This window comes from Diceros bicornis, chromosome 18, assembly GCF_020826845.1.
Source record: "Diceros bicornis minor isolate mBicDic1 chromosome 18, mDicBic1.mat.cur, whole genome shotgun sequence".
Lineage (NCBI taxonomy): Eukaryota > Metazoa > Chordata > Mammalia > Perissodactyla > Rhinocerotidae > Diceros > Diceros bicornis.
The window spans coordinates 17548180-17565389 of NC_080757.1; the positions used below are offsets into that span (position 1 = coordinate 17548180).

Here is a 17210-nt window from a genome sequence, read left to right on the forward strand (position 1 = left end):
TGCCCAGGAAGTGGGTCTCCTTGGTGGTGGTGTTGGTGTCTATGTGTGTGTGTGGGGGGGGTGATGGGGAGGGGTTATAAGCATTTAAATGTGCTCTTTACCTCTCAAAGCAAAAGACTGTGTTTATTCTGCAGCCTCCCAGCAGACCCAAGGTCCACTATTTCTGGGCTAGAGCTAGTGGAACAAAGAGAAATTAGTGCTGAACCATGATGGCCCAGCATGTCTCTTCACCCAGGCTCACAGCATCTCTGACAGCGCCATTGCTTTCCCCACATGCCAGCCACTCACCAAGCTTCACACGTTCTCCTGGTTTCTGACTTCCACATCTTCCCTGTTTGCACGGTGCCTCACACCTGCCTCACGTTCTAAGGAACCTGTCTGCCTCCAGCACCCCCACTCCCCCGCGGTACCTCCAGCACATGTTGGGCACGCCATTGGATCCTTCCCTGAATCCCTGCTTTCCTCATGCCTCTCCCCCCTGAAGGCTCCCTCCTGCCCTGCCTGCTCAGCACAGCCCTTCCCCCAGCTCCTGAGGGCAGAGGGGGTGTCTTCCTCGGTGCCTGGCGGGAGGAGGTGCTCAAGTCAGGAAGGAGCTGCGATGGAGGTGGACACCTGGGAAGGTGCGGCTGCCCTTTCTTGGGCAGCAGATGGTGACGTCTGTCCACTCACCCTGATTTGGAGGCGAGGAGGGGCCGCACAGGCTGTGGGAATTGAGTGTCAGAACTGAGGGATTTTGCAAAGGAGGGAGTCAGCTGCTGGAGAGACGGGGCAGTCGTGGTGATGAGAATGGGAAGCAAGACAGGGAAGGGTTAGCTTTAGGGAAGAGACAGAGACTGGATTTGTTGGGGTGAAGGTGGGGCAGCTGAGGCTAAGTGGTCTCTGTGGGATGGCACCCACAGGGGCAAGATGAGGAGAAAGCACATGTGTAGAGAGAGGATGGACCATCTGGGACAATTTTGTGTGCACTGTGCAAGGGAGAAAGTGAGGAACGAGAGACGGGTACAGTCTGTGTAAGTCTAATGTCTTTCTCTGGTAGCGCCCCTCAGCCAGGGAGCAAGAGGGGAGAAGACTGGCCTGGGGTGGGTGGTTCAAGCCGAAGAGAGGATGGGTCGGAAGTGGCCCCGGGGGGAGACGGCTCTGATGTTGATGCCAGTGTCAGCCCCTTCACTCCCCACAGCTAGGCGGGGCCCACCGTTATTACGATCCCTGTTTTAGACAAGGGACCCGAAGGCCAGAGGTTGAGGTTAAGGAACAAGGCCACACAACAATACAGGGTCAGAGCTGGGACTTAACCCCCATCCCTGGGACTCCCACTCTCCAGGCCAGCACCAGCACCAAAGAAGCAGTAGCAAAAGGGTGGCTGGGAATGGGTATTAGGGTCTAGAAAGAAGGCCAGGAGTGGTGGGGTCAACAGGTTCGTGAGACTGTGGAATGGTGTGAAAAAGTCACATTGAGCCTACGTGGATGACTGTGTGGAGACAAGAGCCTTAGCCAAGGGCGAAAGTCACCCCACTGCCTCTCCAAGCCTTTGGTCCCCCTCCTAGTCCCCTCCTCTCTCGTTCTGCACTGTCCCCTCCTCGGAACCGCACCTTACGTTCATGTAGCCCCTTGTTTATACTTACACATTAGTTTACCAGGGCCAAGTGGAACCTGGGATGCAGCTGACAATTTGTTCATCTAAAAGGAGGAGCCGCCCAGGTGGGCCCTGCCACCTGGGATTTGGCCAGAGATGAAATTCCCAAACTTGCCCAGGATTCACGAGCCTGGCTTTGCGGCCCGGAGTACCAGCGAGCTCACCAGAGCAGCCCCGGTGCTCTCGGAAGCACACCCCACTCTCCTTGCAGTCGCCACCCTGATGTCTAGGTGGCACCAAAACCTCACACTGATTCCTCCCAGGTTGGGGCACCGCCCATGCCCAGGGACAGAGTTGTTCCAACTGTCTCTCCAGACGCCTGCTCAGCTCAGCCGGGTGCCTGCTCCGCTTTCTGGGTTCAGTTCGTCCAAGTACAAAGGGCTGCAAACTCGTAATTCCCTTCTGCCTTCTACTCTGCTAGGTCCCTGGCCTCCTCTGGGGAGAGGTAGTGGGTTAGTTAGCCCAGACCCTCTCTTCTCTGCCTCAGGGACATCTCAAAGCAAGTACTGCATCTGTTTTTTTCAAATGTAAAAAATAATTTTACTGAAAAGATAATATAATAACATTAAATTCATTTTTACACGTTTTTTTTTTTTTAAAATTATCCAAGCAATATTCACATGGTTCAAAATAACAGGCTCCTCTTGAGCCTCTTCAGATAATTAAAATATTGTAGTAACTCATCCACTTGCCCAACACAACAGGCATATCACCATCCATACTATCTGTTCTGACACTGCTTTGAACTGTGGCTGGTTAACAAAACCAGAAAGAATTCTTCATTCATTCATTCTTTCTGCAAATATTTACTGGCAGCCCCTAGTCTGGGCATCCTTGAGCACTGCTGAAGGCCCTGGGGATGGCCAGGAATGAGACAAGGTCCCTTCTGGCTGCGTTCAGATGCCAGCAGCGGAGCCAGATAAACTCACGGAATGCCAGGTGCTGTTAGGTCCTAGGAAGAAAAACAGAGCAAGATTCGGGATGCGGGTGATGGGGAGGTGTCCGTGGTCAAGAAAGATCACTCTGAGGAAGTAACATCGAGCAGAAACCTAAATAAAATCTGGGGAGCAATTGGTAGGGGAGGAAATAGACCTGTCAGTTGTGGAGCAGTTCCCCCCGCGGGCAAGGTCAAAGAGCAGGAAAGTTAGGATTCTCCGCTCTGCTCGGCCTGCCGCCAGCCCCTCACCGCCCCGGGCTCCCTCGCTTCCTAGAGCACTGTCCCTCCCGGCGCGCGCGAGTGTCTGTGTATGTGGGAGGGTCCTTCACCTCCCCGGCCTGGCCCCCTGTCCCCGACCCCGCGCAGACCCACCTCCTCAACCCGCCCCGGGAGCGCGCCCGGGCGGCCACCCGCTGCCCGGGAGGAATGCCGAGCCGCGGCCGCGGGGAAATGTGAAGTTTGTGCGACTCAAAGTGACGCAAAAATCCTTAAAGAGCTCTTCGGCAGCGGATATCTAGAGATCAGACCATGTGAGGGGCCGAGAGTACAAATACGGCCGCTTGGCGCCAGCTCCCGCACAGGCAGCGCCGCCCCCGGTGCCTCGAGGGCGCGAGGGTCCCCGCTTGGAGAGCCCCGGGACCAGCCTCCCCGCGGACTCCCGGCAGGTAGGTCCGCTTTCCTTCTTGCTTCGAATCCATACTTCTTTCCAGAACTTCATGCCACTCCACCTCACCAGGCACTGGCGAGGGCATGTGTGCGCCTGTGCGGTGGGCTCCCTGCTTTGCTGCTGCCCTCTCCGTAGGAACGAGTGTGGACAGCAGACGGACCAGAGGGAAAAGGTGAACGTGGAGTGGATGAGGGGGCTGTGGAGGGCTCCTTTGTGTGTTGCATGGACGGGCTTTGTGATGTCTTGAGTACCGGAGGAAGACCCTGTAAAGATGGTCTTAAGCAAAGTGCTGTCTTGCGCTTTGGGAAAAGTTGCTTTAGTTTCAACCCATAGCTTATGTTTGATTTTTACTTACTGCCATCGCGTGCAAGTGGCTTTATGCAAAGGCATTTCTGCAGCGAGAGCTCTGGTTGACATAAATGCCCAAATATCTAGAGAAATCTCTGAATGACAGATTTTTAAAGTGGGACGAATCTCCGTGCGCTTGGGTTGTTTTCACTGGCACAGCTGATCCACGCTCAGACGTCTCACAGGCCATTCAGAATTTATGTACAACTCAAACTTCAGTGAGCTGTTTTACAGTTGTAGTGTGTAACCATCAGTTCCTTGAAAAATGTGTACATGCAAATTTGTTTTTGAAAAAGCTTTCTGTAGCTAAGGAACACTAAGGAGAGCATTTCCTTTTTCACTGGGTCTTTTGCGTATGGTATTCCTTTTACAGTTGGGGTTCTAAAGAATTTGAGAAGGGTAGATTTTCTAAGAGTCAGACATTACAAAGGCTTGTGTGTATGTATTTTTATGATCAATTTTGTCGAGAAAAATGAACCAGGTCAATGGATTATTTATGAGCCTGCTAGCTCTCATCGTAGTAAGACAAGATCAAATATTTAATGTGTTTTGCCGTCAGTTCCATAGGAAAAATGTCTAGGAAAGCAACACTGGGATTTGTGTTTCATGAAAGGAGGGGCACCATGGGCAACATCAGTGTTTAGGTTTTCAGGACTGGAGGGAAACATAGCTTTGATTCTTTGTCTCATTACGTCCTTTTGTGTGGAGCTGCTGATGCCCAAAGGCTTCAGTTTTCCTCCCACAGCCTTGGGTGGGGTGGCTGCTTCCATCATGGAAGAGAGGCAGGTTCTTACCAGGCTCTTGCAAATTAAGCAAGCCGTTTTGAGCATGGGTTCTTCTTTTTTTCACTGAACCTGAATAAGAGCAGATCGAGACTGCTTCACAATTAATCAAAAGCCCCCTCAAAACTCTGGTGATCCATCTAGGACATTTCAGAGATGTAGTACCAGCACAGATATTCAAACCCATTTCTTTCAGTCTCTTAGCTTAAGAAATATATATACTAGGGGCGGGTGGTAACAAAATAACGTTGAAGTTTTAATGGAATCAGCAAAACCTCAGAAGTTCCTCTCTGGGGGATTTTTAGAGCTGTCTGAGCATTTTGATGAAACTTGGAGAGGCATGTCCAAGAGTTTCACAAATGGCTGAGGTGACTGTGGAGTGGAGGTGCCTGGCTGGAGGGGGTTGTCTCTTGCAGAAGGCTTGCAAAAACACCCTGGACGTCCTCCTCCAAGGAGAAACACAGGCAATTCCAGAAATTAAGCCAGTAAGTGGCAGTGCCTTCTCCTTCATACTCATCGAATGGTATAATTTGAGAGAACAAAGGCAGGGCTGCCTGAAGTAGTTTATTTTAATTTGACTTAATGAATCAACAGGATATGGTCATGACTTGACTTTTTAAATAAAGATGCCTGATGGCCAAAGGGAAAATTATGCAGTCATTTTTCTGTCAGTTTAAGAAGGTACCTCGGACCTTAGTTATTCCTGGTTGCAGATCAGCTCCTCTGTGTCTGACGGTCCTCAGCTCCAGGTGAGGGGGGGTGGGTGCTGCATAACATGATGTTCAAGTCCACTCCAACTCATTCTGTGACCGGGACCCTAACCTCTCTGCTTTGAGCCAACACGAGTTGAAATAATGGTACAAAATGCCTGAGGGCTGGAACTCTCTACCCAGATGTTGCCATTAAATCAGAGTCCTCTGGGGACGCCCCCGGGTTTCACTCTAAAGGGGCAGCTTTGCACACTGACATGCGCAAGTCAAGTTCTGCACCTCAAGCAAGTCCGGCCAACAGGGGCCAGGTTCCTCCCCAAATGCCCTTTGCAAGATGCCCAGGGTGTGGTGCAGTAGAAACGGCCCCCCAGGGCGTACAGTTTGGGCTGTGTCCAGTCACTAAGCTGTTGCCAGTCGGGGGCACTCCCCTGAGGTTTGTGGTGTTCCCTGGAACAACCTTGGGTGTGGAGTCAGAGGTCTGATAAAGCACCCCGTTTCTCCATTCCTGGGGCAAGTGATGCTGACTCAGCCTGCTCCTGTAGGGAATCAGTTTCTGGGCTTACCTGGGCAAAATAGCACCCTAAGGAAAGAAAACTGTCATCTTTCTAAGAGGGACCCAAGTGGAAAACTGATGAAACTAGCCTTTAAAAGAAACCTGGCATAAATGATTTTCCCTGGCAGAGGGGTGAACTGCTTTCTAGGGTGGGCATGAGACCCCCCATCGGCCAACACAGTGGCCTTATTTCTGGTAGAGCTCATCATCCTGACTTGGGTCCACATTCAGAAATGATCTCTGAGTAACGTCTCTGCGCAGGAGGCATTCCCTCCAGCCTGACCTTTGCAGCTCTTGGTGACTGGGAAGATGAATGGTTGTTTACTGAATGTCAACAAGTTTTTAAACCTGAGTGTTTTCCAAGCCCTGTGTCTAATGGGGTGACAAAATGAGTAGAGATAAGGCCATGTGAGGCAGTCTGCCTGCCTTATTTTCTTCTTTCTTTTGGCTCCCCTGGAACCTGGCAGCAGCTCCCTCGCTACCACCCCAACTCTGGACCAAGGGTACTTGTTAGTGGGTATTTAAGCCATAGGCTTTTTAAAGACAGGACTGGATAGGCCTCCATTAGCCCCAGAAACCCCTGGACTGCAGAGCGAGAGATGAACCCCAGCGATGTGGAGACATGGAGATGATGTCCCAGGGCAGCTTGGTGGCCAGGGTCCCCAGGCACTGACAAGTGGCTGATGGCATGGGGAAGGTCTCCTGGGACACTGAGGTCCAGTTCTTCATGTCATTATCTGAGGTAGAGAAAGATGAGGTAAGAGGGGGTTGTGACAAGGCCAAGCGGCAGATCTGGGAAAGCCAGTTTTGTGCTCTGGAGAATGCAGAGCTGGAGGCTGGTAGGTGAGCTGGGTGGGAGGGAGCAAGCCAGTGGGCCTTTGCCTTCTTGTGTTTTTGTGTGGTCTTTCTGGGCATATTCAAGGGAAAAGAACATTTTATTTCCTTTGTTAGTTACTGAGCTGCTGAATGAAAATAAAGTAAACTGAACTTTTTCCTCTAAGGGATTCCCTAGAATTAGGGAAGGACAGAGCTGGAAGGGCCTTGGAGGTGACCTGCTCCAAGTGGCCCAGTGGTTTGCTCAAACCCGCCCATGGAGCTTGAGGACACAGCTGGCCTAGAACTTGAGTCTCCTGTGCTTCTGTTCTTTACTCTCCCCTGGGTGTGTTGTTTTTAAACGCTAATCAAGTTGGCTGGCTCTTTCCCTTGTTTCAGAGGAAAGGAACTGGGGCAGGGAGGAGAGGGGAGGGAAGAGACTGGGGGAGAGAGGAGATATGCTATTCTGGGCGGCACCACAGCAGCAGGGCGGTTTGACTGACTGGAAGTTTCCCAGCTCATCTGGGGGCTAGAATTATTTTCCTCCCCTCAATTTTTTATTTTGAAAATTTTCAACTGAAAAGTCAGAGAAATGGTCCAGTGAACCCTCACTCAGATTCACTAGTTGTTAACATTTTGTCACATTTGTGCGTGTACTCTCTAATTATATGCATATCTAATTTTGGCATATGTAATATATATATAATTTGATACATTATATATGACATAATTAATATAATAATTATACAATTTATATTGTGGGAGATCAAGATTTGGCCACCCTGAAATCTATCTCTTTACCTTGGTTGTTTTCTCTAGGGACATTTGACCTCCCCCACTAACTGCCTAAAAAATTTGACATGGTGGCTCCTTCCTGGAACAGATCTATCATGATGGCTATAAAGATAATATAAGATGGAGATTACAATAGGAAAGGCACCAACAAGCCCCTCTTATCACAAGTTCTGTCTCTCTGGCCACATTCTCTAGATGACCCTGCGAGGAGTTGCCAGACACTCATTTACATTTATAAGGGAAATCTCCATTTATAAAGGTATCTCCCTCTCTGTTTTGAGAAGAGAGGGGGATGGCCTCGTTTCTAGAGGCTTATCAATGTGGAAGTTGAGGCCTTAAAGCTACATAATAACCTTACTCTTGTTTACTGTGCTTTAGTGGTAATCTCCTGTAACTGACTCCCCCCACCCCCAAAATCCTCCTTTGTCATTGGCTAAACATGATATTTAAGATGAGAATTTCTTCTATTGTGTTGAAAAATGCAGTGTCCCTGCTTTCTCCCATGTATACATGTTATTAAACTTGGTATTATTTTCTCCTGCTAACCTGTCTTGTTAATTATTTGGCCAGCCATAAGAACCTTAAGGAAAAGGGCAGAGGGAGATTCTCCCTCTTCCCCCGACAGTTTTGGCGTAGTCGGCAGGATCCACACTGGCTGGCAAGTTGCCTTCTCTGGCTAGAAGACCTACCTTCTCCCTGGACTACTGCAGATGATAAGATACGGGAACGCCTGACGAAAGCCGGCAAAAAGGTAAGACTTCTTACCATGTCAGCCTCCCGGAATCTCTATCTGCAGAGTCCAGCGGAAAGAAATGGTGAAAATTTTTTCTCTTTCTAAATTTAGATTGGCAGGAGAAAATATTTGGGAAACTACTTTCTTGTGCTTTTAGTGACTCTTGGTTTAAATTTGGTAGAGTACTCTTGGTTTTGATCTTGATCCCTTTTCCTCCCAGAGTAGTCTCTGTCTTGTTCTGTGTCCTGAGAAAACTTGGCTTTGTGACCAGTGAGAATATTCTCCTTGGTCTCCACCATACGGAAGGTGCATTTACCGGGGTGCCCCTTGGTGGCCAGTCGAGTAGACTGGGGTTCCAAACTGTCTCTTTGTCAGGCTGTGCCAAGCTGTCAGGGGAGTTTGTCATAAAGGGCCCAGTCCATATGGGCTTTTGTCGTCTTAACCTTCGTTGCTTGTTAGTACTGGAAAAATCCCATTCCAGTATCGCCTGCCCAGTGTCACAGATTAGCGGGTCTGTGACTAGAGGCGTCCCACACTATTGTGGGAGACCAGAGACACCATCCTTACCGCCTGTGCAACGAAGGTCTTTACTTTTTCTGAATATCTTTGGGAGTGAATTCTGTGGATCATGGGGGCTACATCATCTGCGCCCTCACCAGGGATGCCTCTTGCGTCCATGGTAGATTTATTCTAAGCGTGGAAAGTTACCTCCGGGTCTTTCCTTAAAAAGGCTTATTGGTTCAAGTCACTATTGGAATAAATATACAAATGAAGATCCTACTCGTCAATGGCCAGACGACATATCCTTTAAATTGGGAAAACTTCTAAATTGGGGGAAAAAAAAATGTTTTGAGAGCTCTCACATAATTATTTATTTGGTACCTAAGAAAAGGCCAGAAAAAAGAAGAGAAAAATTTGACTAGCCTTAAGACCTTGACTCAGGTTACAATTAAATTGAGAACATGTAAAAGTGTGAGTGTTGATAAGATTATAAATGTTGAAATGTTTGAACTAATTTTATATAAAGAGGTTACATCAACTTTGCCTGAATATGTTTTAAAATGTCTGACTGGGAATGCTTCCCTTGTCCAAAATTAGAAGACCAAGACCTACTGGTAAAAATCTTAATGATAACTATGTCTAAAGGTATAAGAGATGATGAAATTTACATAAAATTTTGTAGAAAAAAAACTGATGTTATTTCTATTACAGAACTGGTTAACAAAAATAGTAATTTAAATGATGGCTAATTTTATCTAATGTCTTATGAAGTCTTATAGGCAATCTAAATAGTTATTGGGAATAAGTAACTAAATAGTTGTAAAAAAGATAAATGTTGGGTGAACTTTAAACAATAATTATGTGTTATAGTGGTTACAGCTTCCAAACTCTTTTTGGTGACTTAAAACCTTAGAGTTTTGCTAAAATTTATGATAAAAATTCTCTGAGTATCATCATTTCCAAATAACATAAGATATTAGACATTGATTGCTAAATATACGTTTGTCTACTTTTGGCTTTTCATTACAAGAAAACTAAAAGGTGTTTTGGGTCTATTGGTAAACATGTGTTTTATTAAAAGATTGTAATATAAAGTAACATATTTCTAGAAGTTATGAAGTGTTCATAAATTTTCCAATCCACAAAATGCTAATATAAAAAAAAAAGTTTATAACTGCTTACTTAGTTTTTACTTAAAAGTCAAAGTCTATAAGGGTTAAAATTTCTAATTAATATATGTGATTGAAGCTACTAAATATTAAGAAAAATATGTCTGTGTACAAAGAAAGTAAAATGTATAAAGAAGGTGCAAAGAATAGAAATATTTTGTTTGGTTAAAAAAAATAAATTTGTCCTCAAGTACTAGAAGGAAAAAAAAAAGACATGGGACAAATTCTGAATATAAAAAAAAAGTTATAAAAGGTTTGTAAAATAAAAATTCTGGAAAAAGAGTTTTTGTATGGTCAAGTTGGCTAAGATTAAAATGAATTTAATTAAGTAAATGAGTTTTAATAGCAAAAGTAAACTGGTACAAAATTAAAATTTGGTCTTCTGTCTCTTAAAAAGATAATTTTCTTAAACTTGATAAAGAGGTTATAAAAGATTTTTCTTTACCTTTGAGTAAATCTACCTAAAAGACAGAAAATCTATGTTTTGTTAAAATAATTTCCTGTGTTCAAAAGACTGAGGTCTCTCTATTAAGGCTTTTTAGACTGTTAATGCTCTGTTTGCTTTGACTTTTTATATTTTTGACAAGCTCCCCAAAATTCATATCTTAAATAAAGTGTTTTTTTTACTTTTTTTCTTTGAAAATTTTCAAAGGGCCCTGAAACTTCTCAAAAAAATTTGCTCTCTGCCTATAAGGAGGAAGATACTAAACTTATTAGGCTTATTCAGTATGTTAAATTACATGGGAAACATTGTCAGACAAGTGATGATAAGCCTGCTTAGGTGGTATTATATAGGTAAATGTTATTGACATAGGTGTTTTAAAATTATATAACATTACTAAAATTCTGATCTGTCCTGGTTATCAGTCATAATTCTAGTTATTATTAAAGTGTTGTACGTCACAAAATTAACCAAATTTCTCTGTCAATTGCCATTTTGAGGTCTTGTTGTTTACAGACATTTCTTTGCTCTAATACTTTTACAAAATATTTCAACTTCAAAAAAATTCATAGAAAAGACTCTGACATTTACACTGAAGTACAGGCTTCTGATAAACTTTCTGATCATAAAACTGAACTGGGTAAAAAATTACAAAAATCTGATGGAGAGACTGATAACTTCATAAAGCTACTAACAAAAAAATTGGGATCAAGAATAGATTACACAAGACTAAATGAACTAATAAGGTTGATTATAATTTTTATGATTTTTCATTTGAAGTATTGCTGAATTTTTAATGTTTTATTTTTTCAGATTTAAAAAAAACTTTTTCTCTTTTCTCCCGAGATAACTATGACTTATAACAATTTAGTAAATGATACTTTTATAAGTAAAATAAAAATATTTATCTTTTTCTCTCCCTGATCCCTCCAAGATTTAAAAACTCTTAATAAATAAATATTGTTGTTTTCATGGCAATATAGTTATTTACATAAGTTCAGTAAAAATCTGTTTTCCTTATAACAGGACACAATTAGAAACACTGGTTATATTACCAAGGTTGTGACTAAAACATCATATTTGCGATATAACCATACAGCTTTTGAAGAATAAAAATTAGACTTTATAGAATAAAGCCACGTAAAAATATTGGCCTGGTACCTTATGTTCCAAACAGCACTTACCAAAATAAATAAAAAATGTCACTTATCTGACAGATACAAAGAACCTCGAAATATTTGGGGGAACCTTAAAAGAGAAAAATTCACCCAAATCTGTAAATATTACAGGCAAAGTCTGATGACAAAATCCTTGGCTTGGCTTTCCTGGCCTAGAGAGGCCTTTAAAGTTAAATCTGAGATTTCTTATAAAAAGTTCCAACAAAGCAGATTTAAAAGAGCCTATGTGATCAATTGCTATTCTTGCTGTACTTATATAAATAATTGGGCCAACTCTATTACAACTAGACTTATTTTACAAACTAGTTAGTTTTAATTTGGCTATCTTTGATAAAAATAAGAGTGATTTTAGAAAAAAAAATTATATTTCAGTAAAAACTATAGTATATATTTGCGGATATTAGATCCTAGTTTTATTAATTGTCTTTTAAGGTTTTTATTTTATATCTGTTGACTGGACTAGATCCTGATTTCTTCTAGTCTCCTGAAATATCTGGCTACTGATGTCCAAACTAACGTTTTTAATTTTTTTTCCATCATTTTCATTTAAAATCACTAAAAACTCAACCTGCCCTTTTTTCCTAAAGCCTTACAAACTAAAGCTGATGGACTTAATATAAACTTAAGAAATGACCTGACGACACCATCAGAGACATTTTAAACTACAAAAGATACTTTGCAGCTGACATCTAAAAATCTTCTTAACTGGCTGTTCTCTTATCTCAAACTCGTTTCTAATTTACTCTAACCATTAACCTTGTTTTTCTTTTTGTTTACATAGAAATACTTCCATTAAATACTTGATTGCTTACTTCCATAATATAGGGGTAACCTTGAGAGCCCACCTACATCACCACCTTCCAAAATAAACTTAATTAAACTGATCTATTATCAAGACAAAAAATGTGTTCAGTGAGATAAAACAGCCTACCAACTCAGCTTCTGGACTATAAAACTTCTTTAAGTTTCAAAAAGACTATAAAACTTTTAGTTTCAAAGGCGAGACTGTGGGAGATCAAGATTTGGCCACCCTAAAATCTCTCTCTTTACCTTGGTTGTTTTCTCTAGGGACATTTGACCTCCCCCACTAAGTGCCTAAAAAATTTGACATGGTGGCTCCTTCCTGGAACAGATCTATCATGATGGCTATAAAGATAATATAAGATGGAGATTACAATAGGAAAGGCACCAACAAGCCCCTCTTATCAGAAGTTCTGTCTCTCTGGCCACATTCTCTAGATGACCCTGCGAGGAGTTGCCAGACAATCATTTACATTTATAAAAGAAATCTCCATTTATAAAGATATCTCCCTCTCTGTTTTAAAAAGAGAGGGGGATGGCCTCATTTCTAGAGGCTTATCAATGTGAAAGTTGAGGCCTTAAAACTACATAATAACCTTACTCTTATTTACTGTGCTTTAGTGGTAATCTCCTATAACTGACTCCCCCAACCCCCAAAATCCTCCTTTGTCATTGGCTAAACATGGTATTTAAGACAAAAATTTCTGCTATTGTGTTGAAAAACACAGTGTCCCTGCTTTCTCCCATATATACATGTTATTAAACTTGATATTATTTTCTCCTGCTAACCTGTCTTGTTAATAATTTGGCCAGCCATAAAAACCTTAAAAAAAAAGGGCAGAGGGAGATTCTCCCTCTTCCCCCGACAATATATATGTATAACTTTTTTGTTCAACCTTTAAGAATTGGCAGACATCCAAATACTTCACCCCTAAATTCTTCAGCACGTGTCTCCTGAAAACAAGGACATTCTCCTACATACCCAGAGCCCCATTATTATCACATTTTGGAAAGTTAACATTTATAAAATATTGTTACCGGCTATACAGCTCATATTCAAATTTCCCCTGCTATCTCAATGATGTCCTTTTCGGCTTAGAGGGTTACTTTTTGAGACTGTACACTCCTGGGGATAAGAAACTATCTCTTGCCTTCATCTCAGTGTCCCTGAGAACTAGATCAATACTGTGTAATGATGAACTGATTTTTCATGAATGTCCCCAAACTGTGAGTGTGACTCATTGTAAAGCCCATTTCAGAACTTCTTGACCTAAGAGTATAGGCACTGTCAAGCAACATTACTGAAGTCACAAACATCTTGTGGCAGAGGACGTGGCCACACGTGGCCTCCATGCCCCCTCTCCACGCTGCTGCTTGACCCCATCTCTCGTCCCTCACCTTGTTCTCCCCGCTTCCCTGCCCCACCCAGAGAAATAGGCCCGGTTTTCCCTTGCCTTTCGTCTTCACCACTCACATTTTATTTAATTCCACCTCAAATCCCTTTTCCTCCCATTCTCTCTTCCACCTTGCTCAGCTGCCACGGGTAAATCCACCCTCATTTCATAACCCCCTCTCCCTGGGTATGGTTCTCTCTTTCTCTCCCCTCTCCCTCTCTTGGCTCCCTTGTGGGTCTAATCATGTCTGTTTCCCACGAAAGTAGTCTTGGTGATATACCAATATTAAGAAAAAGAAAATCTGTGTTTGGAAATGCTCCCACGTTTTTTTAATCTTGATTTCAATTTATTGCATAAATTGCATCATAACAACAATAAAGGAGTCTTTGAAGGTGTAAGTGACACTCCTAATCCTGCCTAATCGAATGCATTACCTGTTTGAGTTTCCCAAGTCTCTTTCCTGGCCTTGTCCCCTTTGAAATGTATTACAGCAACAGAGTGAAAGCACTTTTGTTTTCTGCAAAAAATTGTAAGTCTTTGTGAAGTTAAATGTAACAAGGGAATTCTGTCATCAACTTCTAAAGCTCTTTAAAGGTGCCTAAAAAGACACCTCACTAGAATCTATAAAATCCTCCCCACTTCCTTGTCCTTCTCTCCTGAAAAGGACATTTAGTTTTCCTCAAGAATAAGAAAGAATGTAAAATAATTAATTAAATAACTTCTGATCGGTTTCATTGTCACTCCTCTACCCCCTTTTGTAGTGCTTAACAATGCTGTGTTCGACAGCTTGTGTTTTGATGTTTTAGTATTTTACGGTTAAACTTGGATTTTATAAGCTAGCTCAGGAGGCTAACCACTGTTTACAACATTTATTTCTGTGAGTAGAAAATGTATCGCAAGTTCCAACAAGCAAGCAACTCACAAATGAAGTTTGGAACACAGACTGTGGATGGGTGTGCCTGCCGGGACTTGTTTCAAGGTCTAAAAGCACAACCCGGACTCTTCTTTAATCCTAGACATGTCAGTCTTTTCCTGTCCATAGTCCGTTAAAATTATTGTTGTGACAGTCCTCCCTCCACCCTCAAGATGCCCAGCAGATCTTCCTGATGGATGAGGAGTGAAGAGGGGCAGGGCCCCTGAGAATGGGACCCAGGGAAGAAAGAGGAGAGCCTCACCTGAGGCCCAAATCAGCCAGCACCGCAGCCGTGGTTCCCTGGGACCTGCGCCCAGGAAACCCGAAGCAGACCCTCCGTGCTGGGAGCTGCGCAGTGCACACGCTGGTCAGCAAGTATTTGAGCACAGAGATGTATAAGCCATGGCCCCTGCTTCCAGGGGGATGCAAAGCAAATATACATAAAAGGATAACCAACAATACATGATAATCAATGGTGAATGAATGACAAAGGAGTAATTATACAGAATAGGGATCATCTTGGGCTGGGGTGCTGAGAGGAAGCTTCATGGAGAGGGTGGATAGAAACTTAAGCCAGGCCTCAGAGGATGCAGGATAATTAGAGGGAGCAGATGTTAGGGGTGGGGATGCACTGGGCATGCTCGGTGGCCCACCTGCCCCTGGTAACCTGGGGTGCTTCTTAAAAATGCAGCACGCCCATGGATCTCTTGAATTAAAATCTTGGGGAGAACAGCCCAGGAGTCTGCTGTTTACAAGTTTCGCAGTGACTCCAAGCCACAGATTGAGAGGAACAAGCATGAACCAGCGAGGGCCCATGGAAGGGGAGGGAGGCCCTCCTAAGTGGGCTCAAGCTGCCCACTTATTGTGTTGTGGGCTACGAATCAGTTAGCCTTGTGGGCCTCAGTTTCCCTGACTGGGTGTGAAGTAGAAAAGCAGAATGGGTTGCACATGTGTGGTGGCATAGTGGCCATCAACTCACTATAATTTCTTAATGCTTTCCACATGCTAGACACTGAGTTAAGCATTTGTCAGACTTCTGTTTAATTCCCACAACAGCCTTTAGGAAGTGGGAATTTTTTTGCTGAGGATTTGCCCTGAGCTAACATCTGTTGCCAATCTTCCTCTTTTTTCACTTGAGGAAGATTAGCCCTGAGCTAACATCTGTGCCTATCTTCCTCTACTTTGTATGTGGGACGCTGCCACAGCATGGCTGATGAGTGGTGTAGGTCCACGCCTGGGATCCAAACCTGCGAACCCCAACGGAGCACGCCGAACTTAACCACTATGCCATGGGGCCGGCTCCAGGAAGTGGGAATTTTAATGGTCTGCTGTTACACATGAGGAAATGGAAGGTCAGAGAGGTTAGGCGACCTGCCTAAAGTCATATAGCCAGTAAATAGTGGATCTGGAATTCCAGTGAGATCTGTGAGACAGGAGAGCTGTGGGTTGTGGACAAGCAGGAACTATTAAATGATGCCTCTGGAAGGTCATTATTAGTCCAGGCTTGGCTGTTTGTGTTCACGAGAGGAGTGAACTATATCTAGGCATCATGCCTATCTATGCCAAATCCATTTCTTTTTATAAAAGTCAAAATAAATAATCCATTGTACTTTTGCCCAGCCTCTGGCGTGATCTTGACCCCACTACAAATGGCTAATGCTCTAGATTTTACACTCTGTGTGGAGAGAAGCTCGAAGCTATCCTTTCCCAGGCAGGGAAAGTTCTGGACAGAGAGCCTTTTCCTTGCTCATGGTAACTGGCCCAAATAGCCCTGAGGATTTTAGCCTATTTAGTTCCTCTCCAAAAATTAAAATCTGTCTCATACAAGAAATTCTTTGAATCAGAAGATGGCTGTGATAATGGAGTTCATTTCTATCCCCTTATGTCCAAAAAACAAGCAGATTTTCTCTACTCCCTCCATTCACGCGTGAAGTCTCTTTATTTTGTGTGAAAGGCAAGCCAGGAGTCCCTGTGGCTTACAACCTACGACACTGCACGCCTCAGGGAACGCAGCAGTCCCTTCAACAGATGTAGATACGAACCACCACCTTACACTGTGGAGACTGACTAAAATCCAGCATCCTGTGACAGAAGTTGTGCAATAGCAACAAAGGAAAACTTTTAAAACCTGAGGGCAACTTTCGGAGCTAGAAATGTGAGGTACCTAAGCATGCTGCATCAAGTCAGCAGAAATCTCAGTTTACAGCAGGAGGGGCAACCGCACTTAGAAGCAGCACCAGCCTGGCCCTCCTTAAGCATACTGTTGTTTTTCCTACTGGTCGGATTTTTGGCCTTGTACTGTGAACTCCGTGATGGCAGGATTGTGTCTGTCTTGTCTCCAATAGCCCAGCACACAGCAGGCACACGGTATATCTTTGCTGAATTAGTTTTGATCCGTGGCAGAGGGTCGGGTTCAGTGTTGACAGCGTTAGCAGGCAGCAGAGCGCTGTAATTCCTATCATCCTCGGTAGGTGTCTTGGGAACTTTAGACTCCCTCTGAATAGAGAATGCAAATTGCCACTTGGCTCTGTGACCTATAATTAATCTTATCTCAGTGGTAAACCCATAATTCATGCTGATTTTTATTTTGTTCTTGAAAATGAAAATTGGAAAAAAAAAAAAAAAAGAAAACGAAAATTGAGTGTCCTGAGAAATGAACTCACTTTGATCTCGACACGTGGAGTCAAAGTACAAAATTTCTATAGTGTTTCTGCTTAATATGTGCTGATGGGCATGAAAGAGACACATAGGGTCCCAGGCGTTTGCAAAGGGCTGGGTGGTGTCACGACTAATCACTGTAATCACTTGTGTGTTCAGATACTGGTTCCCCTGACTACAGAG

The 17210-nt window shown here is 43.7% G+C and overlaps 1 protein-coding gene across 2 annotated transcripts in view; it reads left to right on the plus strand.

Annotated features, from left to right (window-relative positions):
- Nucleotides 1–2968: 2968 nt before the first annotated feature.
- Nucleotides 2969–17210, plus strand: part of SLC6A4 (solute carrier family 6 member 4) — a 39788-nt gene continuing 25546 nt past the window's right edge. For both annotated transcript variants that reach the window (XM_058560173.1, XM_058560174.1), the window contains exon 1: nucleotides 2969–3235. The gene's annotated coding sequence lies outside the window, so the exon portion shown is untranslated. The remainder of the gene's footprint in view (nucleotides 3236–17210) is intronic.